This window comes from Gorilla gorilla, chromosome 15, assembly GCF_029281585.2.
Source record: "Gorilla gorilla gorilla isolate KB3781 chromosome 15, NHGRI_mGorGor1-v2.1_pri, whole genome shotgun sequence".
In the NCBI taxonomy this organism is placed as follows: Eukaryota; Metazoa; Chordata; class Mammalia; order Primates; family Hominidae; genus Gorilla; species Gorilla gorilla.
Window position 1 is genome coordinate 112,277,562 of NC_073239.2, and position 25,607 is coordinate 112,303,168.

General features: G+C 47.2%; 1 long non-coding RNA gene across 4 annotated transcripts in view; it reads left to right on the plus strand.

Annotated features, from left to right (window-relative positions):
• Nucleotides 1-25,607, plus strand: part of LOC109023182 (uncharacterized) — a 48,810-nt gene that overhangs the window by 1,396 nt on the left and 21,807 nt on the right. For 2 of the 4 annotated variants that reach the window (XR_010130892.1, XR_010130890.1), the window contains exon 3: nucleotides 7,752-7,977. This is a non-coding gene — a long non-coding RNA (uncharacterized lncRNA). Of the gene's footprint in view, nucleotides 1-7,751; nucleotides 7,978-11,538; nucleotides 11,694-12,330; nucleotides 12,732-25,607 lie in introns of those variants that run through there. The other 2 variants (XR_010130889.1, XR_010130891.1) reach the window with 2 other exon arrangements.

Consider the following 25,607-nt stretch of genomic DNA (forward strand, 5'->3'; position numbering starts at 1 on the left):
AGAGAATCAGCCTTCTTCTCCATCATGAGAGAGGTTGCAGGGAATCTGTCTTTAAGCAATGTGCCCTGTGGATGTTAGCTACAGGGTTGGGCCATTTTTCATGATGCAAAGATGTCTGATCCTGGGAATGGACAGCAACATCATTTGGGGAACATTACCCAGTCAGCAACAGCTCCCTGGCAGGGAGGGACTATGATCACCATCGATTGAGCACCAACTGTATACCAGATGTTGGACGACTCTCAGCCTAAAGAACTTCTTTGCTTTTCAGTAAGGTGGAAAGAATTTTAGGTGTTTTTCAAAAAGGAATAGAAGCCAGTATTGAGCATGAGGCTGGCCTCTAAAAGGTACTTGAATATTCATTGAACTCATGTGTCAGTATCACCCCTGTCTCCTAGAGTGTCTCTGGGCTCATCTGTGGGGCACACTAAGTCATCTGTGATTGATCTGTGCCCCTCAATCCTGGCTCTACACTTTTTGACCCAGCAGTGCTGAGCTGCCGCAGGTCCTGGCCACATCCAGTCACTTCCAGACCTTTGCTCATTTGTCCCCTTTGAAATGCCCTTCCCCTGCTCCCTGCACTTCACCTTTACCTAGCTTACTCCTGCTTAATCATGTGCACCTCAGAGACTTCTCCAACACCCCTAGGTCCAGCTGGGTGCCTGTCTTGTACAATTCCCGTAATATTAAGTACAATCACATAATATTCCTTGAACTCTGCAATTCTGTTTCCTGATTGCATCATACTACAATTATGTTTACTTGACAGTTTTCCCCAATAAATTGTGAAGTACGTGAAAACAAGGGCTGCTCTGTGTCTGGCACAGGGAGAGGTCTCGAAATTAAATGGATGGATGAATGAATGACTCTCACTATAGGCCTGAACCCAGAAACCAGGGGACCAAAGTGAAAAAACAGTTGACCTTCATGTCCAAGGCCCCAGTACGCTCCTGGAAAGGTGATTTTAAAAAAGTTTGCATATGTGCGATAGGCAAAGCACATGCTTTTGGGAACCAGGTACATACCAATCTATGATATGTCCCTTCCTCTGGGTGTGTGCAGCCTCCTGGATCTGGAGTTCTGGCTGGGAGAGAAGGGTGTGTGACTTTCAGAAGGAATTAGGTATTTGGCATCTTGCATGAATCAACAGTACTCTTTTTCTTTTGCACTTCTTTGGGGGAAGGAGAAGTATTCTGCCTGAAGGCTTGGCTTCCTGGGAGTTTCCAGAAACTGAGTTTATAGAAATTGCCCAATTCTGCTAGAATCCTTGTCATTGTTTACAACTGATTTCTGCTGAGGGAAAGGACTTGGAGTCAGAGAATTGTAGAGAATCCCCAAAATGAACCTAAAAGATTGCTAAGTCTAACATCTCTTCCCATGTAAGGGCTTCTAAAACATGGTCCAGACAGGTCCAGATTCCCTGCAACCTGTCTCATGATGGATGGCCCAGTGGTCTTCCTGCCTCTGCTTATGGGAACTGATGAATTCTGGCAGGAAACCCAGGTAGAGGTTTGCATCTCCTCATCCCAGACCCACTTTGGGGAAGAATAGGACAATGAAGATAAGCCCAGCACACCCTCCCAGCCACTTCCGGGAGAGGAGTGTGTTGGGGGCTGTGGCAAGGGGGATGCTGCCTTCTCTGGTCACGGTCTCAAGCCCTCACATGTGTACAGCCCTTTAGGGTTTGGACAGCCCTTTCTTAGCCAGTGTTCATCTGGTCTTTGCAGTGACTTCATGAGGCCAAGGAGGCAGGGATCAGTTTTAGACGGGGCTTAAAGCAACTAAGTAACTCATCCAAGATCGCAGAGCAAGGCAAAACCAATCTTTGTCCTGTAGCTCTTACCACCTACCCACATCTCTCCCAAATATGACTGCATAAGGGCTCATGCTATGGGCCAGATTGACGCTTCGCAATTGGTATTAGTCATATGTTTATGTTGTATTTTTAAAAAAGTCTTAACTCCTTTAAATCAGAGTGCTCATATAAAAATCTTTAGAAATTTCAAATTAAGTCCGATTAAGTGATGATAGTGGATCCTAGCTAGATTGACCAATGATTGTCCTTCAAATGGACCAAAAACATCTCCTGGGCAGGGGGCTTGCATTATGATGTCACCAGACTGCACTATATCATAAAGACCCCCTGGAATCATTGGTCACCCAGGGTCTGGCCCTGTGCTAGCGCCCAACTGTGAACAAGACCCAGAATCCACCTGTGAGGAGGGAGTCCAACTCTCTACAGTGTAGCCTGCCTCTGCATTTTAGACCTTATCGAAAGGACATCAAGGAGCTTTTGGAGGACTTAAACAGGGATCAGATTGTCCCTTTAGTTGTGGTGTGGAGAAGTGACCAGAGGAGTGAGGCAGGCTGTCAGGCGGCCCTGCTGGCCTCGGTGATACAGGTGTCAGGCAGTGGCAGCCTTCGCCGGAGTGGTGGTCATGGAGATGGATTCTCCAGCTGTTCAGACAGTGGAATCAGCAGTACCTGGCAGCTGGCTGAGGAATTTGGCAACGCCCTGTCCACACGCTTTTGCTTCTAGGACTTCTGTATGTCTGTTACACCCACTATACTGCAAACTCCTCAAGAATGCCTTGCAAGCAGAGCTGTCTGATTCATCTGTGCATCTCCAGAGCCCAGCACCATGCTGAGCACATAGTAGGAGCTCAATAAATGTTAGTTGCATACGTGAATAAACAAATATTTAAACTTCACCAGGCAGTAACTCCTAATACTCATTGAGTGCCAAGCTCCTCAAGAGAGTCAGGGTCTCATCTGTGCTTGAGAATGCTGGGTGTCAGCCTGTCTGCTGAGGTTTTGCCTGCTAAACTTTTCTTACCCATTGCTACCTACCTCCAGGAATCCTGTGGGATACAACGCAAAGGCTGGTAGCAGAGAGAGATGCTGAGACATAGAAAGAATCCAGGCTCAGCTGGACGCGGTGGCTCATGCCTGTAATCCCAGCACTTTGGGAGGCTGAGGCGGGCAGATCACGAGGTCAAGAGATGGAGACCATCCTGGCCAACATGGTGAAACCCTGTCTCTACTAAAAATACAAAAATTAGCTGGGTGTGGTGGTGCGCACCTGTAGTCCCAGCTACTCGGGAGGCTGAGGCAGGAGAATGGCTTGAACCTGGAAGGCAGAGGTTGCAGTGAGCCGAGATCACACCACTGCACTCCAGCCTGGGTGACAGAGCGAGACTCTGTCTCAAAAAAAAGAAAAAAAAAAAGAAAGAATCCAGGCTCAGGCAAAAGAATGGTGGGTATGGTGCAGTAGACAACAGACAGAAGTGGCTATTCATGAGCTGTGTGAACTTGGGCAAGTTCCTAATTAATTTTGGCCTCTGTGCTGTCATCTGTAAAATGGGGCCCAGTGTCCCTACCTGGAAGGATTGTGTGAGATCAAAGATGTGCACATAGAGAAGAGATTTTCAGTGAGGCTCTTTGGTAAGATTCAGATCATTTCCATGGTACAGAGTGAGCAACATTCAGAAGAAAAACTTGCCCTGAACTTGGGAGATTACCTATAAGTAAAAGATTAATATATTCTCTGAGATTTTTATTAATTTTTTTGGTGTGTGTAGGTGTTGGTGGGTGGTTAAAAAAAATCCTGCTTCCCTAAGTAGACAGCACCGGATGCCCCAATTTCCACAAATAAAACCCTTCATTTCTTCCAGGTTTGAACAAAGGCTGCTTCCCTAGAGACAGCTCTGCTAATTTTTTTTTTTTTTGCAGACATTAGAACACTATTTAAAGAGTGTACATCTCCTAGTGAAGCAAATGATAAACTTTCCCACCTACAAAGTGTGAGATATTGGCAATGTAAAGATGTGAAGAGAGATACGGTACTATGGAGGGAGAGAAAGCCCTGTGTATGAGATATTTGCAACAGCATTGCAGATAGATAGATACATAGATATAATTTTTTAACATTTGGAATCAAAAGCAAACTTTATGGCTGATAGTCCCAGGAAGCTCACGCCTATAATCCCAGCACTTTGGGAGGCCGAGGAGGGTGGATCACCTGAAGTCAGGAGTTTGAGACCAGCCTGGCCAACATGGCGAAACCTCATCTCTACTAAAAATACAAAAATTAGGCAGGCATGGTGGTGGGCACCTGTAATCCCAGCTACTCGGAAGGCTGAGGCAGGAGAATTGCTTGAGCCCAGGAGGCAGAGGTTGCAGTGAGCCAAGATCGCACCACTGCACTCCAGCCTGGATGACAGAGCAAGACTCCGTCTGTAAATAAATAAATAAATATAAAACAAACAAACAAATACTAAAGTGTGGCACAGATAAAATCCTTGAGTCAGTGATTTGAGCTGACATTCCTTACATGGACAACTCAATTACAGCAGATTTGTTGTGCATCTATTACTGTGCAGCTGACATTGACCAAGAACTCGCTATTTCCCAAGGATTGGGCCAAGTGCTTTGTATGTATTATCTAATTTAATCCTCTCAACAACTCTTCCAAGGAGATACTGTTATCATCCTGATTTTATTGATGAGGAAACTAAGGACAAAAAAGTTCAGTAATGTCCCCAAGGTCACATAAGTCATTAGGTTAGCCAAGAAGTAACTGGAGTCCAGATGTTTTGCGGAAACCAAGTCTGATCTTTCTGCTCTGCAGCAGCAGCCTTTGAGGAGAATAGTTCAAGTTAGAAATTCACTAAGAAATACTTTCAGGCAATTGTTGGTCTTAGGTAAACAAGATCCACAAGGGGCAAGTTTTCCCTATTAGGCCAGGAGCAAAAAGTCTCTCCATTGCCCTTTGCAGAAAGGTTTCTTCTGTGTGTGTGAAATGCTGGGGACATTTCTGCCTCTGACCCCTGAGCATCCCAAACACTGTGGCTGTGCTGGAAAAGTATGTATGTTTCCTGCTGTTCAAATTGATTTCAACATGTAGATTCCAAAACAAAGCAAAAACAAACAAAAAGGCTTTATCCAAGCCAGCAAAAAGTCCAGATCCATCCTTGGTAGCCAGTGTCATCCAAAGAAGACCTCCACCAACTCTTCCCTTCCCACAGGGGCATGCTGCTCCTCACATGAAACAGGAGAATCTCATTTCTCCTCCCTTGAAAGTGGGCTGTGATGCAAGACAGGTGAGCCCCAGAACTGGGGCTTAGCTTGGGAGGGTTCTTGGCTTCATCTAGGAAAGAATACAAGGGTGAGCTGGTGGTGTTAAACAGAAACTTTTATTGAAGCAGCAGTGTACAACAGCAGAAACAAAGGCATTGCTCCTTGCAGAGCAGGGCTACCCCATGGGCAGCATACCCAGAATAGTGGCTCAGAGGCAGTTCTGCAGTCACGTTTATAGTCACTTTTAATTATATTGCAAATTAAGGGACAGTTTGAGCAGAAATTTCTAGGAAAAGTATGGTAACCTCTGGATTGCTGGGTCATTGCCATGGAAGGGGGTGGTAACCTTCAGGTGTTGCCATAGCAATGGTAAACTCACATGGCAAACTGGTGGGATGTCTTATGGGGAAGTGCTTCTGTCCCAACCTGTTTCAGCTAGTCCTCAGTTTGTTCCGGTATCTGAGCCCCACCTTCAGAGTCGAGTCCTGCTTCCTACCTCAGCTGGACTTAATGACTTGCTTGGCTAAGAGAATGTAGTGGATGCAATATTTGGGGGCCCCTGAGGCTGGGTCATAGGAAGCCTTGCAGCGTCTGTCCTAGCCTCTTAGAACACTTGCTCTGGTCACAGGCTTCTTCCATTTAATCAATCTGAGAGTGCCATGCTATGAGGAAGCCCAGTCAGCTGCATATGGGGTGACATAGGTCCCACCAGCCCCCAACTGCTTGAGCCATCTCAGCCCAGGAGCCAAGCAGGTGAGTGAAAAACCCACCTCGGACAAGAGCTCATCTTCAGCCCAGCTGAGCTTTTGGCCTGGCTGGAGCTACAGCCCCAGCTATAACCTGTATCACCTGACTGCAACAGCATGAGAGATCCCATACAAGAATTTCCCGGCAGAGCTCAGTCAACCCCCAAAATCCTTGGAGAAAATCCATTGCGTAGTTTTAAGCTGCTCAGCTCTGTTATGTGGTACTAGCTAACTAGAGCACGATCCTCTCCTCTCCATCTCCACAGCATCCTGGTCCAGGCCATGGTCATCTCTCCCTTAGATTCCCTCCACCACCACCTACCTGTTTCCTTGTCCCCCATGGTGGTCTCCAACCTCTCTCTCAGGGTGATCTTAAAATGTCATTGGAGCCTGTCACTCCCTGGCCTCCCCCTGCACATCTCTTGAAAATCAGCCTCCTTGCCATGTTCACAGGGCTTGAGAAAGTTTGACCCCTCATCTCATTAGCTCCCCCCTCCTCTTTCAAGCCACCCGTTCCTTTCGGTTCCTCAAAAGATCTGCTTTATGTGCAAACCCTATGACCCAAGAATTTCACTGGCGGTCTACACTCACCAGAAGTGTACAAATATCAGCTGGACGTGGTGGCTCATGCCTGTTAACCCCAGCACTTTGGGAGGCCGAGGTGGGTGGATCATTTGAGGTCAGGAGTTTGAGACCAGCCTGGCCAACATGGCGAAAACTCGTCTTGTATTAAAAATACAAAAATTAGTTGGGCATCATGATGCAGGCCTGTAATCCCAGGCCTGAGGCAGGAGGCTGAGGCAGGAGGATCGTTTGAACCTGGGAGGTTGAGGTTGTAGTGAGCCAAGATCACGCCACTGTACTCTAGCCTGGGCGACAGAGCGTGACTCCGTCTTGAAAAAAGAAAAAAAAAAGTGTACAAATATATTCCTTGAAAGATGTGTTCAGGAGTATTCATGGCAGTGTTATTCTCCATAGCCAACACAGCCCAAAGATCCATCAGGAGGAGGATGGGTAAATAATGGAATACGATTCATCAAGAGGAAAAGGAGAGAACAACACGGATGAGTCTCACAACTCTAACATGGGGTGAAAGCAGCCAGATACAAAATAATGCACAATGCAGAGTCCAGTTGAAAAAACGCTACAAAAATAACACAGTCTGTGATGAGAAAAGTCAGGATAGTGGTTAGCCTGGGAGGGAGGTGGGAAACGGAAGGAGCGTAAGGAGTGCCTCTGGGGTGCCAGTCGTGCTTTGTTTCTCATATGGGTCTGGTCATACAAGCGTGTTATTCTCTAGGGGGTAGTTCGCCAATTGTACATTTTCTGGCTGGATGTTCAATAAAGTGTTAAAAAAAAAAAGTGCTGTCCTATCTCCTTCCAAATGACTTTCCTACACACATCTTCCAAATTCCTCCACCAAGAATTTACTGCTTTCTCTTAGTCTTCTTCTGGTTGTTCAGATCTAGCTCAGCCCTCCCCTCCTCGGGGAGCCCTTCTTCTGTTGCATCAGTTAGTCTTGGCTGTGGGGCGATCATACCTACAAGCAAAGCACAGTGACTCAAAGCAGTCTCATTAATTAGCTCATGATTCTATGGCTGGCAATTTGGGCGGTTCTTATGCTGCTGGGGAGGATAATGTGGACCAGTTTTGAGAAAGCAAGACACGAAGAAAGAGAATCCTGGTTCAGTGCCCATCTGGAAAGCTTCATTCATGCTGATCTGATTTAGTGCGTCATTAAATTGTGTTTTATAAATGCATAAACAAAGAATTGATAAGATTTGTTCTATAATCCCTGCTGAACACACATGTCAGTTACTGTACTGGGAGCTGGGGACAGATTGATGGATAAGATTAATGCAGGAGGTGGGTATGGGTTCATTTGTTCATTTTTTTATTCCTTTATTTGTTCATTCATTTTACCAGCCAACTTTAATGGAGGACATACCAAGTGCCAGGCAGCATTCCGAGCCCTGGAATCCGGTGATGAACATGACAGACAAGATTCCTGCCCCCAAGGAGCTGCACCTTAATAAGTCCAGCAATGAAGGAGACAGAAAATAAACAGAGGAAAATACACAAGATGCCAGCTTGTGAGAAGTGCTAGCAAAAAAAGACACAAGTATGTCCAGAGAGTCTGAGGTGTATACAGGTATACAGAGTTCAATTCTTCTGGGGCAGATGGCAGGAAAACTTTCTAAAAATAAGTACCATGTTTTTAGTAGAAGCCATGTCAGAGGCTTAATGTGCATTTTTTCTAACTTGTACAACAAACCATGAGGTAAACATCATTTTCCTACTTTGTAGATGGGGAAACTGATGTTGAGAGAAGTTGAGTCACTTGTCCAAGGTCACACAGCAGGGTGAGGGTGGCCTCACACTGGTGTGTCCCAAAGGGCATCTGGTGTCCAGTGTTGTTCTCTTGGTAGAGGTGATGAGGCCTAATGAAGCCAAGAAAGATAACTGGATGTTTTCCTGGTGGGCAATGGCCAAGGGAAGTGAAGGGAGCCCGGTGAGCAAAGCTGCTGGGTGTGAAACTGCCTGGTGTGGTCCAGGAGCTCAGTGTAGCCTGGGCCAAGCATATGAGCTGGGAGGGAAGGGTGGAGGGCCGGATCCAGAGGGAGAGTGGGTTCTTGGTTATGGAGCCACGGCAGGTGCAAGGCTGGGGAGGGACACTTGTAGGCTCCCGTTGAAACTCAGCCATCTAGAGCCCATTTTCCCGTAGGCCTCCAGCTCCTCAGCTGCAGGGAGGAGGCTGTATGGTGTTCAGAGCACAGGTTCTTCAACCAGACGGCACAGCCTGGATACGTGGTGGGCTTAGCAATTTGCTCTTGTGATATACAATGCGATTTCTCAGCAAATTCTGCATCTCAGCTTTGGCTTCATCTGTGTCTGAGTCTCCATCTCATGCAGCTAGCTTATCATAGATCAGTACATTCACATCATTTATTCGATCCTTTACAAAAACAACAGCCCGGGTTCAAATCCCAGCTCCACCACTTCCTCCCTGTGAGGCCCTGGGGAAGCAACATATCCACTCGGTACTTCTTGTAAAATGGAGGTGGCAGTGACTTTTATTTTTTATTTATTTATTTTTAGACAGAGTTTCACTCTGTCACTCAGGCTGGAGTGCAGTGGTATGATCTCAGCTCACTGCAACCTCCACCTCCTGAGTTCAAGTGATTCTCATGACTCAGCCTCCTGAGTAGCTGGGATCACAGGCATGTGCTACCACACCTGGCTAATTGTTTGTATTTTTAGTAGCAACGGAGTTTTGCCATGTTGGCTAGGCTGGTCTCGAACTCCTGTCCTTAAGCGATCTGCTTGCCTTGGCCTCCCAAAGTGCTGGGATTGCAGGCATGAGTCACCACGCCCAGATAGCAGTGATTTTTCAATGAAGTAATATACACATGATGTGGAGAACTTTTCTGGCACAGAGTAGGCACGCAGCAGGGACCACGTGCTGTCCTTGGGGGCATCTGACCAGACCCCACAGGCCAGTGTCACTCCCAGGCAAGTGCAACAGTTTACTGAAGGCAGCATCGCTAGCGAATGCAGGACCTGGAGAGGGCAGGATCCCCGGTGAAGTCAGGTCCTGAGTTTTCCAGTGAACTCAGTGCCTTCCATTCAGTGGGCGGCCGCTGGCCCAGATGGAGCCGGGGGTGGATTCTTGAGCTTGGTTCACCAAGAGAGGAGGGTACTGCACGATCTCGGGAGCCAACCACATTTTTTTTTTGTACAGCTCATTTCACCAATGAAAAGGCACTGGCAACATCTCCTATGCTGATTAGCCGCAGCCTCCGGTGCCAATTTAGCAAAGCCATGATTGACCAGATACGAGGCTTGCTGCCCTGTGGAGCTGCTTCCTAATTATGTTACTTCAAGCACCCATCCCCAGGGTGCAGGTTAAAGTTAACCAGCACACTCATGTACATCAAGCAGTGTAGGCGGAGGCGCAGTTCTGAAGACAGTCACCAATACGCGGCAAATACCTATTGTGAGATCCATCACCTGCTGGATGGGCCTGCTCCCTCTACCACTCCCCTCCCACCTGCGCCTGGGTTGGGGAACTGGCCCCTCGCTAACTAGTCTAATCCCCTTCAGTTGGTCACAAGCCCTGTGGAGGTGGGAAGGAGGCAGGACTGGGAAGGCAGTGAGGGAGGGCAGGATGTGACTTCAGGGATAGCAGGAGCCTGAGTCTGGAGTTCGGGCTGCCCTAATTTGCTGTGTGACCTTGAAAGCCCCTTCCCCTTTTAAGAATGGGCTCATCTCTTTTCTAAAGAAGACATTCCATGGGAGAGGTGGTGCCATGGGAGTGTCACCTGGGAGGCTGCAGGCCTGCCCTAGGGCCCAGTCATTCTGGAGGAAGCCCTTGTGGGCTAGGAGATGGCAGGCTCCGCCTCTGACCTATTGGTTGCCGTCTGTCTGCCACTGTCCAGAGATCAGAATCCTGGGTCCTCTGGCACGGGCATCCACTCTCACCAAGACAGAGAGGATGGAGCCTCTTCCTTCAGGGCCTTGAGGCTTCACCACAGTCGTTGCAGTCTGGCGACTATTGAACCAGACTGACTCTGGTCCTGGAGGGTGACCGTGGACATCGAGCCTCCCTGAACCTGAGTTCTCATCAATGGGATGGAAAGATCAATATGCCTGTCCTAGATTTCTCAAAGGGCCGGTGCGGTGCTCAGTTGAGAGGTGCATGTGCAGGACAGCGTGGGCAGCAATAGGCAGGGGTGTGGGGAGCTGCCTGAGCCGGGCAGATGCTCAGGAGGAAGGGGTAGAGGGGAAGCTGCTGGGAGTGGGGAGAGACACTTGAGATGCACGTGGAAGGAACCCAGGGCTGAGCCAGCAGAGGAAAGAGGGTGGGAGGGTAGCCAGGTGGGAGGGCAGGAGGAGCCAAGATATGGAGGCTGAAAGCAGCACAGTGGGCTTGGGGGATGCACAGGGCACCCGCTGCCCAGAGAGGTTCCAGTTAGTCCTCCGCCTAAGAAGTGCCCCCATTGTTCCAGGACTCCTTCCCTCCTTTTCTCCTGCCCTCATTCCTCCCTTCCTGCCTCTTTTTCCCTCCGCCCTCCCTTTCTTCTTTTTCTTTTTTTCCTTCTCTTCTTCCTGCTTCCTTCACTAGTAGTTACTAGCACCCACTATGTACCAGCCACTGTGCTGGGCATGGATGGACACACATCAGCCCCTGCCCGCATGGTGGAACAGGGATATGGGAGAGAAAGACAACAAACAACTTGGTGTACAAATAGTCAACTACAGTGGATAAGTGCCCTGGAGAGAAGGTTCAGGGAGTGGTGAGAATATCTAACAGGGAAACTGTTCTCTGTGTGGGGTGTGGGTGGGGCAGGGTGGTAGATTGTTTACAAAGACAAGGCCTCAGTAACTCTTTCCAGCCAAGGTAGAGTTTGTTTCTTCACCTCTTGATTCTGAGCTTGGCCATGACTTGCTCTGGCCAATGGACATTAGCAAACATGGCAGAGGCAGAGGCTTAAAAAGTGCTTGTGCATTCAGACTTTTGCCCTCTTTTGTGGCACTTGGAATTCTGAGACACTGATGGGAAGAGCCCAAGCTAGCCTACTTGAGAGGTCACATGGAGGAGAACCAAGGTGCCCCTAGCAACAGGATACTAACTGGCACACACATGAGGCCATCTTAGATTATCCAGCCCGGCCGATGCAGAGGCATGAGTCCATGTCTTCCTCCCTGACAGCATCAGTGAATCTTAGGGAAAGAACACTGGCAGAAGCTCTGCAGCCGAGAGAGTTGGGCCTCCACACAAATATCCAGCTTCTCTTTGTTTTCACAACTTGCAATGTGCATGCCCTGAAGTTTGCTTGGTTGCTGAAATCACACAGAGTCATGAAATCGCTCATTAAGGTATATCATGTCAGTGGAATTTGTGGTTAAGGGAGGGATCATCATTTTCCCAGAGGCTTCAGGTGGGCTTTAGTTCCAGAAAAATCTATAACCCCCCCTTCACCTGACCCACAGCCACAGCCCTGTACAAATGGACAGGTTCTGCTTGCCCTGGGATATCTTTGCTGAGAGGACCCCAGGCCCTGTGGAGTGATGGAGGTCAGCCACTCAGTAGCAAAGGCTGGCTATCTCCCACACACCAGTGCCTGATTTGGGGAGGAAGGGAATGCAGACCTTCTGAGAAAGGGCGACCTTTGCAGCTAGGCCATGTGGCCAGACTTAGGTAACACCTCTCCATTAAAATTGATGTTCCTCCTAATCAGCAGTGATGGGGGGATTGTTTCTTAAATGCTGCTAAATGCAGTGCCAGGTCCCAGGGGAGAAGGCAGGGGTCTTGCTAATTCTCCTCCGTGATGTTCTCCAGCCGGAAAGGGCTTCTGGCAGCCCCTACCTGTGAGAGGGGGCTCATTTCCCAAGGTGGGTTGACAAGCATCTGGAAACTAAGAATTCTCTGCACATTGCCTGTAATTTCCCTTTGATTTTACATGTCCTCCAGCCCTCAGAACCATTATTATTTTTTTTTAAGAAAAGCAAAGATTAAATCCTCATACCTCTCTGGAAAAGTGGAGGGGACCACATTCCAGCATCTGGTGCCCTGTTTGCCCCAAACATGACTTCAAGTGAATCGACATAATACTCTTCCAGAGGGAAAGCAGAACCATCTGCAGGGCTGAGGGACCAAGAAACACAGCGAGGAATTCCACAGGAGGCCCACGCGGCGGGATGTGTCACCCCAGGTGGACTCTAGGGGACACTCACTTGGAACTTGCATCACCCGGAACTGTGTCTGCCAATGTGACTTCAGAGCAGCACAGACCTGAGGTGGATCCAGCAATGCCCACAACTGTCCAACAATTTCACTTTTCCGAGGCTCAGTTTCTATGTGGAAAATGGACTGGCTCTGAGTATTAAATAAGGATGAATGTCCATATGCCTCACCCCTTTTTTCATGAAAGGAAGATGCCTCTGGGACTCAGACAAATGGCCAATAACATCTAGTCTTTATTCAGTCCTAACTGCATGACAATACAACTAGCGTAACAGTCATCAACATAAGGAATGCTCTCAATATTGCTCGATGCCCTGTGTGCTATCACTAATAGCAACAACTGCTGTTCATCTATGCCACAATATGCACCAAATCTACACCACTCCTTTAAGGTGTCACTGTCTCCATTCCACAGATGAGAAACAGCCTCCAGAAGAGGAAAGTGTAGATGAGTTAATTTTTCCCTGCCCAACGTTGATTCCCATTCCTTCTGATCGTGGTGCCCTGACTTCTTTGGGAGAACTCCCTCTTCTCTGTGACGGGCTGACTGGTGGGATTATCAGTCAAGGTGCCCACCTCCTCTAGCTCTCCCCATCTCTCTCAGTCTCTGGAGTTTCTGTTTCAAGCATAAGGACAGAAGATTAGAAATGGCTGAAGCTGATTTGCCCCAGGAGGAGGGTGGGGTCGTGTCCTGAGGAGACGCTCTTGTGGGACCCTGCTTCTTGGACTCCTTGGATCCCAGCCCCACCCCACCCCCAGACAGCCTTATTCTGCCTTGAGAGTCTGGTCCTTCGCTTTCCTTTAAATTCTGAGACCCTCTTGGGTCTGCCCTTTCCCATGTAGGTTACAGCCAGATTGGTTTCTGTTGCTTGCATCCCTCAAACTGTGCCTGACACAGGAAGTGACTCCTCCAGGTCATCCAGCCCATGAGTGGCATAGTCAGAGGAAGCCCTCCATCACCAGGCTCCCAAGCCAGTGCTCTCTCCATCATGCCACATGGCTGGCCTTGGGGTGGTCCTGCCATAGGGAGAGCTTTCTGAGATGGGTCAGGGGGCAGATTATCATCAAAGACCTGGTGATGGAAAGACACATGGCATGGCCTCATGGTCATGGAGCCTGCATGGAGGCCAACATGCTGGAGGAGAGCTTTGAAGGCATCCATGGAAGCAGATGACAGGAGCCTGAAAGCCATGTGTGGCCACACACCTGCTTCTGACATAATTAATGAGACATCTATATTGTTCTTGTCAGTGAGCTTCTTTGCTATCCAAGCCCTTAGTTCATCGTATATTTTTTAAAGCAAAAATGGAGGCCTTCCTGAAACAGGCTCCCTCATTTTGCTTAATAATGCTGCAGTATTGACGTTCTATGAGGGTGAGGTGACACCATCTCAGGATGATGCACTAGACCCCCAGTGATTGATGGCTATACTTTTTTTTACTGACACTTTGAAAAGAAAGGGCCCCTCTCAGATTACTGAGCAAGTGGTTAGCCTTGGACCTTTCACTAATGGCAACCATAATTTCATGACTTATTTTACCATGCCATCTTGTATGATTCTAGTTTGTATGATTTCCTCACTTTTCAGATGTGGAATCTGAGGCTCAGAGAGGCTAAGTAACTTGTTTAAGTTCACACAGCTCGTAAGCGAAGGAGACAGAGATAAGATCCCTGAGGTTATTGAAGTTATTGAAAGAACAGCTTGCTCCTTTGCCATGCCCTCCCCTCCTCCCTGGTACCTGCTGGAATTCTCATCTGCACCCTGGGTTGCTCTGGGAGTCACTGGCTGCCCTCTTCCTTGGGACCCACTTTTCTAGGTTGCTGCCAGGACAGGGCAGTAAGTGGGCTTCAAACACCAGCAAGGCCCTTCAGCTTGGCTCAGGGTCTTGCCTCCTGCCAAGGTGCCTTGCTTTGTTCTCATGCCCAAAGTGAGAGCTATCCTTGGCACACTGTTTACAGCTGTGCCTCTCTGGTCAGGATCGAGGAGTAGAGCGTTGATGCCCATCCCTACCATGGCACAGCTTCAGCTAACATGAGCCAGAGCCCATGAGCCCAAGGCTCTTGCCCCTTGTGGTCTCTAGAGGTCATGAGCCCACGACTCTTCCCCCTGCTGGTCTGTAGAGCTCATGAGCCCATGGCTCTTCTCTCCGCTGGACTCTGGAGCTTATAAGCCTATGGTTCTTCTCCCTGCTGGTCTCTGGAGCCCATGAGCTCACAGCCCTCCTCCCTCCTGGTCTCTGGAGCCCATGAGCCCATGACTCTTCTCCCTGCTGGTCTCTGGATCCTATGAGCCCACGGCCCTCCTCCCTGCTGGTCTCTGCTCTTCTCCCTTCTGGTCCCAGGAGCTCATGAGCCCACGGCCCTCCTCCCTGCTGGTCTCTGCTCTTCGCCCTGCTGGTCCCAGGAGCTCATGAGCCCATGGCTCTTCTCCCTGCTGGTCTCTAGAGTTCATGAGCCCACAGCCCTCCCCCCTGCTGGTCTCTGGAGCCCATGAGTCCATGGCTCTTCTCCCTGCTGGTCTGTGCTCTTCTCCCTTCCGCTGGAGCTCTTCTTCCCTGGACCTCATGAGCACATGGCTTTTCTCCCTGCTGGGCTCTACAGCCCCCTTTCTCTCCCCACATATCTCTCCAGGACGCCTCTTCCTATTTGTCCAGAGAATATTCCAAGACTCGCCTTCGCCTGTCTCTGGGACAGCAATCCATAGAGAAGTCTGAGTTGTGGTAGGTGCAAACCCATGGAATTCTCTTTGCCCCCAACCCTGCTGTGGCCACTTTCACACCCTCTGTCAGAACGCGCCTCTCCAGCAGCGTAGGGCAGCCAGGCAGCCCTTAATGGTAATAGCTGTAACTACAGCCAATTTCCAATAATTGGCGGCCTTTGCCAGGGAATTCCTGCCTGTCCCAGCAGCTCCTTCTTGCTGCCTTTGATCTCTACCAGTCTCTGTGAGACACAAAATAATGTTGTCATCTTCAATTACTCCAAGGGACAGAGTGGCCTTGACCTCGCCACCGACGTCCCCAGCCCACATGGGGTAGTGGCAGCCATGAGGGAGGCTGGGCCGTGGACAAGGGGAGTCCCCAGGCCCATTCATGGGGTTGGTGCTTCTGGAAACCCCACTGCTACTATGTGTGAAGATGGGCCCCCCAGCTGAGGGTGTGGAGAGCATGCCAGCAGATACTAACAAGCACAGGCTGTACAGGTTGCCAGACGCCTCCTTTGTGCTAGGCACATCTCTTCTCTGATCCTCTAAGCAACTCCTTTGCCAGGATATATTATTATCTCCATTTTACGAAGGAGGAAACTCAGGCTCAGAGATAGTCACAGGCATGGCCAGTGGGTGGTGGGGGCAGTTCAGCCCTGGGTGCTGGGCTCAGGTTCAGAGCTTTTTCCATGTGGCACAGCTCCCCGGGTCTGTGAATGAGACACACACTCCACCTTCCCTACAGGCTCTGAGTTCCTTGAGGACAGAAACTGGGTGTCCTTCGGATCCACCACCTCCCAGGGCTGCTAGCACAGAGCTGGGTGTGGTGTAAATGCTCAGCCGACCCTTGTCAAGCCCAGGGATCAGTTCCTTGGTCCTCTTCTTTTATCAGTTACACTTACTCCTTGGTTATCTCATCTAAGCTTGGAGTTTTATTTCCCCACCTATACACTGATAACTCCCACCTTTACATCTTCCCATAGCCAACTGCAGGTGTGATATCTAGCAGGTGTCTCAAATTCAACTGGTCCCAAACTGGCCTCCTTATTTTTTCTCCAAAACCAGCTCATCCACAATTTTCCTGATCTTTGTATTTGGGTTCTCTAACTTTGCAGTTACTCTGGCTAAAAACCGTGGGGTCATTCTCATCTCCTTCATTTCTCGGGTATTTTACCTTCAATCCACAAGAACATCTTGGCAATTTAACCTAAAAAAAATCTATAATCCAACTAGTTCTTCCTGCCTTCACTGCCACCATCAGCTCTCACTGGCATCACTGCCATGGCTTCCTGACCTGTCTGCCTACATCCATCCCTGCTCCCCTGCATCCTGTTAACCGCTAAGGTGATGATGCTTCTCTGCCCCAGCCCTCGTGTGGCCCCTCATCTCTCCCATGGGGAGATTCACTGAGGCCACTGACATAGTGCCTGTCATTCATGAAAGGGGACTGCTATGGTGAATGGAATGATAAAGGCCATAGCATGGTCATGGAAACACAGGGCAGAGGGGACTCATTCCAACCAGAGGAAGGAGAGGGCTTCCAGAAGGAGGCATCATTGGTGCTAAGCTTTGAACCCTGAGTCTGTCTATTATGTTGTCTAGAGACATGCAGATAAGAGTGCCTGTAACGCTGCACTCTGGCGAGGGTGTCCACCGAGGGCTGATTCCACCAGACAGTCTGACCCAGCTCTCTCTGTGCTCCTGTGTGCCAGCACTGGGTAGGTTCTCCAGGTTGCCCAGGGCCCAACATCCTCATTGCAGAAGCAGATATTCCAGCGGGCTCAACAGCAAGCAACTATGCACACGAGAAGGCCCCTTGAGAGTGGCATAAGGGCTGTTACTATTATTATTTATTTAATATAATATAACAATAAATTCCTTCACCTGCTTCTTTCTCATCCATTGGTGTGAGCTCAAAGGATGCAGATCTTTTTTTTTTTTCTTTTCTTTTCTTTACTTTTTTTTTTTTGGAGATGGAGTTTTTCTCTTCTTGCCCAAGCTGGAGTGCCATGGCGCTATCTTGGCTCACTGCAACCTCCGCCTCCCAGGTGCAAGCGATTCTCTTGCCTCAGCCTTCCGAGTAGCTGGGATTACAGGCACATGCCACGACGTCCGGCTAATTTTTTGTATCTTTAGTAGAAAAAGGTTTCACCATGTTAGCTAGGCTGGTCTCGAACTCCTGACCTCAGGTGATCTGCCTGCCTTGGCCTTCCAAAGTTCTGGGATTATAGGCATGAGCCACAGCACCTGGCCAGATCATTTTTAATGTTAGCCAGAACTAAGGAAGGTCCCTGTTTCAACTGCAAAAAGTCCAGACCAGCGGAGTTGAGCTTCACTCCTCCTCCACTTTCTGGGATCTGGTCCCATGCGTGCTACATGGATGATCTCACTTCTTTTTCATGTAGTCCTACAAGGTAGGTACTACTGTCACCACTTTACAGGCTGGGTGTTGAAGCCACCTGCTCACAGTGCCACAGCCAGTGAAGGGCAGAGCCAAGACAGGAATCAGGTCTATCTGTCACCAAAGTGCCATGTTCTTAGCCACTACACTGTGCTACAGCCTGGGAGACTTGCAGAGCCACGGGGAAGTCACACGTGGATCTTTCTTTCTAGGCTGATCCATGACCTACCTCTCAGTTCCTGGGCAGGTGAGTGCCGACCCGAAGTGCTTGCTCCGTGGGCTTGTCCTGCCTTGCACCCACTGCAATGCCTGTGGGTTGAGGTGCGCTGGGCACACGCCCAGAGACCTTTGAACTGCCGTTTGAAAAGTTATTTAATGAGAAACTTTTTGTACTTCTCTTGTCCTCTTGCCAGAGGCTTCTGTATACATAACTCTGCAAACTGCTCTGCTATTTGCTCATAGAAGTCAGGTTGATTTTTAGTCTCTCTTCCTTCTATGTAGATCCCTCTGAATAGTTCTATGGCCATTTCCTTTTTTATAACTATATATCTTTATAACTATGTCTTCCTTTATTTATAGGTGTATGTAGGTGCTATTCTTTCTCCTTTATTTATAAGCATTTCAACAGAGGACCAGGATCTGAAGCCAAAAAGTGAGAATTATCTGGGTCTTTTAGTTTTTTTGTTTTTTAATATTTATGGGTACATAGTAGGTATATATATTTGTGAGGTACGTAAGATATATGGATATGGAGAATTGCCTATTTATTCATCGAAGACCTAGAAAATAATTCACAGAGAGCAGGTCAGGTTCAATGTGAAGCTTCCACAAAGTCAAATTCCTGATGCAGAAAAATGTGGGGAGAATCAAAGTTCTGGCCCTGAGCCTCACCAGCTCTGAGCCTTCGCCCTCCTCCCCTCCTGTGCAGGGGGTGGAAACCACGTGGGCTTTGGCATCAGAAGGATGGGGACTCAAATTCCAGCTCTGCCAGTGTCTTTGGGCATGTTCCTAAACTGCCCTGATGATGTTTACCTGGCAAGATCTTGGGAGGATTGGTGTCATAAAGCTCACAAAGGTCCCAGCACAGAGGCCAACACACAGATGGCGCTCAGCTCTCTTTGTGGGCTGTGCCTTGACTCCCGAAAGATTAGGTGTGTGGGCGGAGCTGGACAAAGGCACAATGCCATGCTGATCCGGCCAGTCTGTTTCCTGCCTGGGGCGTGTTCTCTTGCAGCAAGGCCCCGGAGAGAACTCCAGGAAGAGACACACTGAGAAAGTGAGCTTTTATGGACCACACTAGCTCACACCCAATTATTATCATGATGAAATGGTTTTCCCAAGGGCTGGTATGAAAGATTGTAGATTTTGAGGATTCCTTGCTTTGGTTTTATTTCCTTCCACCAACTTAATGATGGGTCACTTTGCTAGTGACCTGTCATTCACCAGCCCCACCTTGGTAAACAGCGGCAGGATGTGACTTTTGAGTTAGTTTCTCTATATGCTGGAAACATTGTGAGCGGGGATGAGGGAGAGGGCAGAGATTGGTTTGTTCAATCAACAAATATTTATTGAGCTCCTGATAAGTGCCAGACACGGTGCTAGCACCAGGGATGTGGAAATGAACAGGTGCCTGCCCTCATGGAGCTTACATTCTCTTATGGAGGCTGAATAAGCAAATAAAATGTCAGGTAGCAGTAAGTGCTATGAAGACATGTAAGGCAGGGCAGGAGGATGGAGAGAAATGAAGGGAAGAGATGGTGCTGTTTTAGATAGAGTGGTTAGGAAGGGGCTCTCTGAAGAAGTGACATTTGAACAAGGACTTGAATGAGGATGTTACCTATGTGAGGAACAGCAAATGTAAAGACACTGAGGTGGTGTATTAGTCAGCTATTGCTACAATGATGCTGCATAATAAACATCCTGTGACTCAGTGGCTGAAAACAATAATTATTTGTTCTTGATGATGCTTCTGCAGGTCTGCTAGTGAGTGGCTGATGTAGGATGGGCTCAGCTGGGCTTGACTTCAAGCTGCATATCTGTGTCTCTCATCCTCTTTGCATCAGCAGGCTAGGGAGGGCATGTTCTCAGGTTGGTGGCAGCAGAGGGATAGGACAAACAGAAAGAAGTGATTCACTTTAGGGCCTCACTTGGAACTGACACACTGTGAGTCTACTCATATTTTACTGACCAAGACATAGCACAACGCCAAGCTTAACATCCATGGAGCTGAGAAGTATACTGTACCTCTAGTAGTAGGAATGGCAAATGGCAGAGGGCATGGACAGGGAGATGGGTGAAGAATTGGGAACATCAGTGCTGTCTGCCACAAGTGGGAACTAGCTTTGTGTGCTGAAGCATCAGCAACAAGGTCGGGATGGCCAATGTGGAGTGAATGAGGCGGAGAGGGGAAAAGATGAGGTCAGGACCTGGATGGCAGCCACTTCATAAATGTCCTAGATAAGAAGTTGGACTTATTCTAAGAGTAATGGGAAGCCACTGGAGGCTGGTTTTTTTCCTTTAATTTTAATTGGCATATATCGCATACTATAAAGCACACAAATATTAGTTAAATATACAGTTCGATGATAAGTTTTTAGAAAGGGAAAAGTTAGTTTTGACTTTTTTTAGCTTTATATAAATGGAATTAAGCTGTACATATTCCTTTGTGCCTGTTTTCTTTTGATCAACTTTATGTCTGTGAGATTCATCTATGTCCTCACCTGGAGCAGTTATATCCTCCCCTATCACTGTATGGTATTCATTATATGACTATACCTCAATTTATTGATCTTTTCTATTGTTGATGGACATTTGAGTGGTTGCCAGTTTTGAGCTATGAAGAATAATCCTGCTAAGAATATTTTGTTTGTGTTTTCTGCTGCACAGATATAAACATTTCCGTTTGGTATATACGGAGGAGTGTGTATGTACCTGTTAATAGAGTATATGTATGGTCAGCTTTAGTAAATATGGCCAATAAATGTCATTATATATGTTAATATAGAAAACAGTATATTAATATATTACATAATATATAACAATATGTATTACTATGTGTTATACAGATGTATAAAGATATAAAACAAGTTTCTTCTTCTACTGTATGGCTTGCCTTTTGACTCTTAAAAGTGTCACTCAGTGAAGACTGGGCGTGGTGGCTCACACCTGTAACCCCAGCACTTTGGGAGGCTGAGGCAGGAGGATTGCTTGAGGCCAGGAGTTCGAGACCAGCCCTGGCAACATAGCAAGACCCTGTCTCTACAAAAAAAGTTGAAAATTAACTAGGTGTGGTGCTATGCACTTATAGTCCCAGCTACTTGGGAAGCTGAGGTGTGAGGGATCCCAGGAACTTGGGAAGGTGTGAGGGATCACTTGAAGTTGGGAGTTTGTGGCTGCACTGAGCTCTGATCACACCACTGCACTGTAGCCCGAGTGAGACCCTGTCTCAAAAAAAAAAAAAAAAAAGTGTCATTTAGTGGACGGAAGTTCTTGATTTTAATGTAATTCAATTCCTCAACTTTTTCCTTTATGGCTAATGCCTTTTGTATTCAGTTAAATGAATCTTTATCTTTACAAAGATCACAAATGTAATCTCCTATGTTTTCCTCTAGAAGCTTTATTGTTTTATTTTCAACATTTAAGGACTTGTATAGAGAATATTTAATGAACTGATACAGATCAAAAAGAAAAAGCATGGAGAGTTGTTGGTCAAAGGCACAGTTTCAGATAGAATGAGATTTGAGATCTATTGTATAGCACAGTGACTATAGCCAATAATAATGTATATTTTAAAATAACTAAGAAAGTGAATGTCCAATGTCTCACCACAAAAAATAATAAGTGAGGTGTTATATATGCTAATTAACTTAATTTATGTATTCCCCATTGTATACATATACATTGCACCCCATAAAAAAATATACAATTAGGCCAGGCATGGTGGCTCACACCTATAATCCCAGCACTTTGGGAGGCCGAGGTAGGCAGATCACCTGAGGTCAGGAGTTCAAGACGAGCCTGACCAACATGGAGAAACCCTGTCTCTACTAAAAATACAAAATTAGCCAGGTGTGGTGGCACATGCCTGTAGTCCCAGCTACTCGGGAGGCTAAGGCAGGATAATCGCTTGAACCCAGGAGGCAAAGGTTGCGGTGAGCCGAAATCATGCCATTGCACTCCAGCCTGGGCAACAAGAGCAAAACTCCATCTCAAAAAAAAAAAGTATATATATATATATGTGTGTGTGTATATATGGATATATATGTGTATATATATGTGTATATATGTATACACAATTAATATTTGTCAGTTAAAATAATATTAATAAAACATTTTTAAAGAAAAAGATAAGCCAATTTTTTAAATGAGTAAAATTATTGAATAGGATCTTCACAAAAGGGGACATTCATATGGCCAATAAACACACAAAAATGTCTGCAACATCATTAGTTATCAAAGAAGTATACATTTAAGTTATATGAGATTTCACTTCACATCCACCAAAATGACTAAAATTAAACAAAACATAGAAAATACCAAGTGTTTATGAGGATGTGCAGCAATTGCTGGTGGGACAGCATATTAAATACAACCACTTTGGAAAACTTGTGGTTTCTACTAAAGTTGAACATACATAGACCCTATTAGTATACACATCAGATGGGCCCAGGTTGAGGATAATCCTACAGAATAATTGAGAACATGAAAGATAGGGAAAGAATAAGAATAAGGATCCAGGGCCGGGTGCAGTGGCTCATGCCTGTAATCCCAGCACTTTGGGAGGCCGAGGTGGGTGTATCACCCAAGGTCAGGAGTTCAAGACCAGCCTGGCCAACATGGCGAGACCCTGTCTTTACTAAAAATACAAAAATTAGCTGAGTGTGGTGGCAGGCACCTGTAATCCCAGCTACTCGGGAGGCTGAGGCAGGAGAATCGCTTGAACCCGGGAGGCAGAGGTTGCAGTGAGCCAAGATTGTGCCATTGCACTGCAGCCTGGGCAACAAGAGCAAAACTCCGTCTCAAAAAAAAAAAAAAAAATTAGGATCCATTCCAGATTGAAGGGGATAAAGAGAAACAACAATGAACTAGAACATCACGTGAGAGTGTTAAGCAAAGGAGTGGAATGATATAACTTGTTGTTTTTAAAGATCAGTCTGGCTGCTGCATGGCGAACAAATGGGGCAGGTTGTGGCAGCAAGGAGGTGTTAGGAGACTCTTGCAATAATCCAAGAAAAAGGTAATCACGATGGGGATCAGGGTGGAAACAGGAAGGAGGGAAGTAATCAGATTCCAGAGATATTTTGAAGATATTGACAGCAATTGCTAGTAGGAGAGGGAGAACAAGAATGCAATAATGACCATGCAAGGTTTTTGGCCTGACCATCTGGATGATCAGTGACATCATCTACTGAGATGGGTGAGGCCAGCGGGCTGGGACAGGTCTAAGTGTGGTGAGGTAAGCAGTAGCAATCATGAGTTCAAAATTTAAGACATCCAAGAGGAGGAAAGTGTCAAATAGGCAGTTGGCATTGTCAATCTGAAGCTTAGAAGAGAAGACAGAGCTGGAGATAAATGCCTTAGTGTTACCAGTGTATAAATGGTGTTTAATGCCTTAAGAATGGACAAGGTCACTGAGGGAGTGATTGTAGGAAGAGGAGAGGAGAGGACAAGAGAGGAAAGGAGAGAATGATTGGGGAAGAGAAGAGAATGGGGGGGAGAGGAGGAGACATCTGGAATGAGCAGCCAGCTAAGGAGAAAAGCCAGAGAAATGTGGTGGTCCAGAAAGCAAGTGAAGGAAGTGTTTCAAGATGGATGCCGCCAAGAAGCATTTAACATGGTTAATCACTATTAACCATGAAGGGTAAGAATCGACCATTGAATTTGCAAAAAGAAAGTGTAAAGACTTGACTAAAAGTGAGACAAGTGAGACTGGGTAAATGGATTTCCTTCATAAACTGTCTGAGGCAGGGCATGTACAGTGTCTGATGGAGGGCTCATAATCACAGTTATTGTTGCTCCACTGAGAATAGGTCCTTTGCACCTCTGGAGTCACAGAAATGGCAGCCCAGCAAAGAGTGAAGGAACAGCCATCACCACTCAAAACATGGTCACAGTGGCCTCAGAACCTTGGGATTTGCAAGGCACTTGACACTTTGTTGCAAAGACCTAACATGAACCACACTCTTGCTACTATTCATCAGTCTCTACTTCTAGGTGAATGGGGTAGAAAAATATAGATAAAATTTTATGCAGGGAAAATCCCATCATCATTTTAGCCATCAAGGCCCCCTTAAAACTGCTCAGCAGAGGTGGTAACTTAGCGCAAGATTCACTGAGGAGGATTTCATTCTTTTCCTAGCATATTGATGACAGATTTATTTTTTAATTTGTGGTTTTTTGATGCATCCATCCATTCATTCACTAGTAACTCATTCATTCAATTATCCTTGCAGAATAGGGGCACACTAGGGCTATGGAAATGCATAAGCCATGGTTTGAAGTCGTGTGTCTGTGTGTGTGTGGGGGGGGTGGTGGTGAGGGGGTATGACAGCAGCAGGTTGAAGACCTTGCAGTGAGTAGGATTAGTGCCCAGGATAGGGGCAGAGGACATGCTACAGGGAGCGCCAGAATAAGAAAGGGGTCAGCTTCATCTGGAGAGGGGGGAACAGCCTGCCAATGTGACCATGGCTTGACTGGGGCTTGAAGAAAGAGCCTAAGTGTTCTAGCCTGGGAGTGGGATGGGCAGGCATCCAGGGCAAAAACAATATAGGCAAAGGCAGGAAATCAAAAGCCTTGGGAGAGCTTGGAGCATGAAGGCAGAGAAGACTTGGAAGGGCTGAGCCTGGACAGGTATGGATAGTAATGATTAGTAGTAAGAATAGCACTGGCTAACACTTACTTATTTAGTTGAATAATACCATTTATTGGCCAGGCGTGGTGGCTCAAGCCTGTAATCTCAACACTTTGGGAGGTCAAGGCAGGCAGATCACTGGAGCTCAGGAGTTCAAGACCAGACTGCGTAACATGGTGAAACCTTATCTCTACAAAAACTAGAAAAATTAGCCTGGCATGGTGGCATGCGCCTGTAGTCCCAGCTACTAGGGAGGCTGAGGTGGGAGGATCGCTTGAGCCAGGAAGGCCAAGACTGCAGTGAGCCGAGATCGAGCTACTGTACTCCAGCATGGGTGACAGAACAAGACCACGTTTTTTTAAACAAATGAAAAATAACATTTATTGAGTGCTTGCTGTGTGTCAGGCCCTTTAAGTGGAAAGAATATTCTGTCTTGTAGTGTTTAGCTGGGAATATTTTATTCATTTTTATCAAGGCCCTTAGATAATGACTCAAATGAATGGACTGCTGAACTCTGGAGTGGAGACTAGACCACGAAGGTAGAACTTGCAAAGGAAGTGGCTGAAGACTGCTTTTGTGACTTTTGTCTGCTCATCCACCGCAGGACAGACACAAAGGACAGGCCCAGGGATTGGAGGATTCCTAAGTGAAGTGGTCTCTATGCTGAGCTGTGAGTGGCCCCTCCCAGCTCCCCCTCCCCACCTCCAACCCCACATCCAATCAGGGATGCATGGGTAGTGCTTTTCTCTCATCCAAGCTAGTTAGGGGGTTTTGAGGAGGCCTCAGAGAGTGTGATACCTGTTTCCTCCAGCTTCAGAGACACAGTGGGCTGTTGTTTGACTCACCCTTGAAGAATCCCAAGGCCTTTACAAGGCTGCATGAAGTGGCTTTGGCAACAGAGCAGGGCAGCACAGCTGTGCTTCTGTTGACAAGGGGCAGATGATGCAGAAGAGTCCCCAGGAGCCAAGATGCTGTCTGGCCCTTAGGTCCCTACATCAGGCCCTGGCCAAGGGACTGAAGAAGCTTTAATTCTGAATGAAGTTAGGAATGTTGGCCACTATCTCAAATGAATGTAATATTTA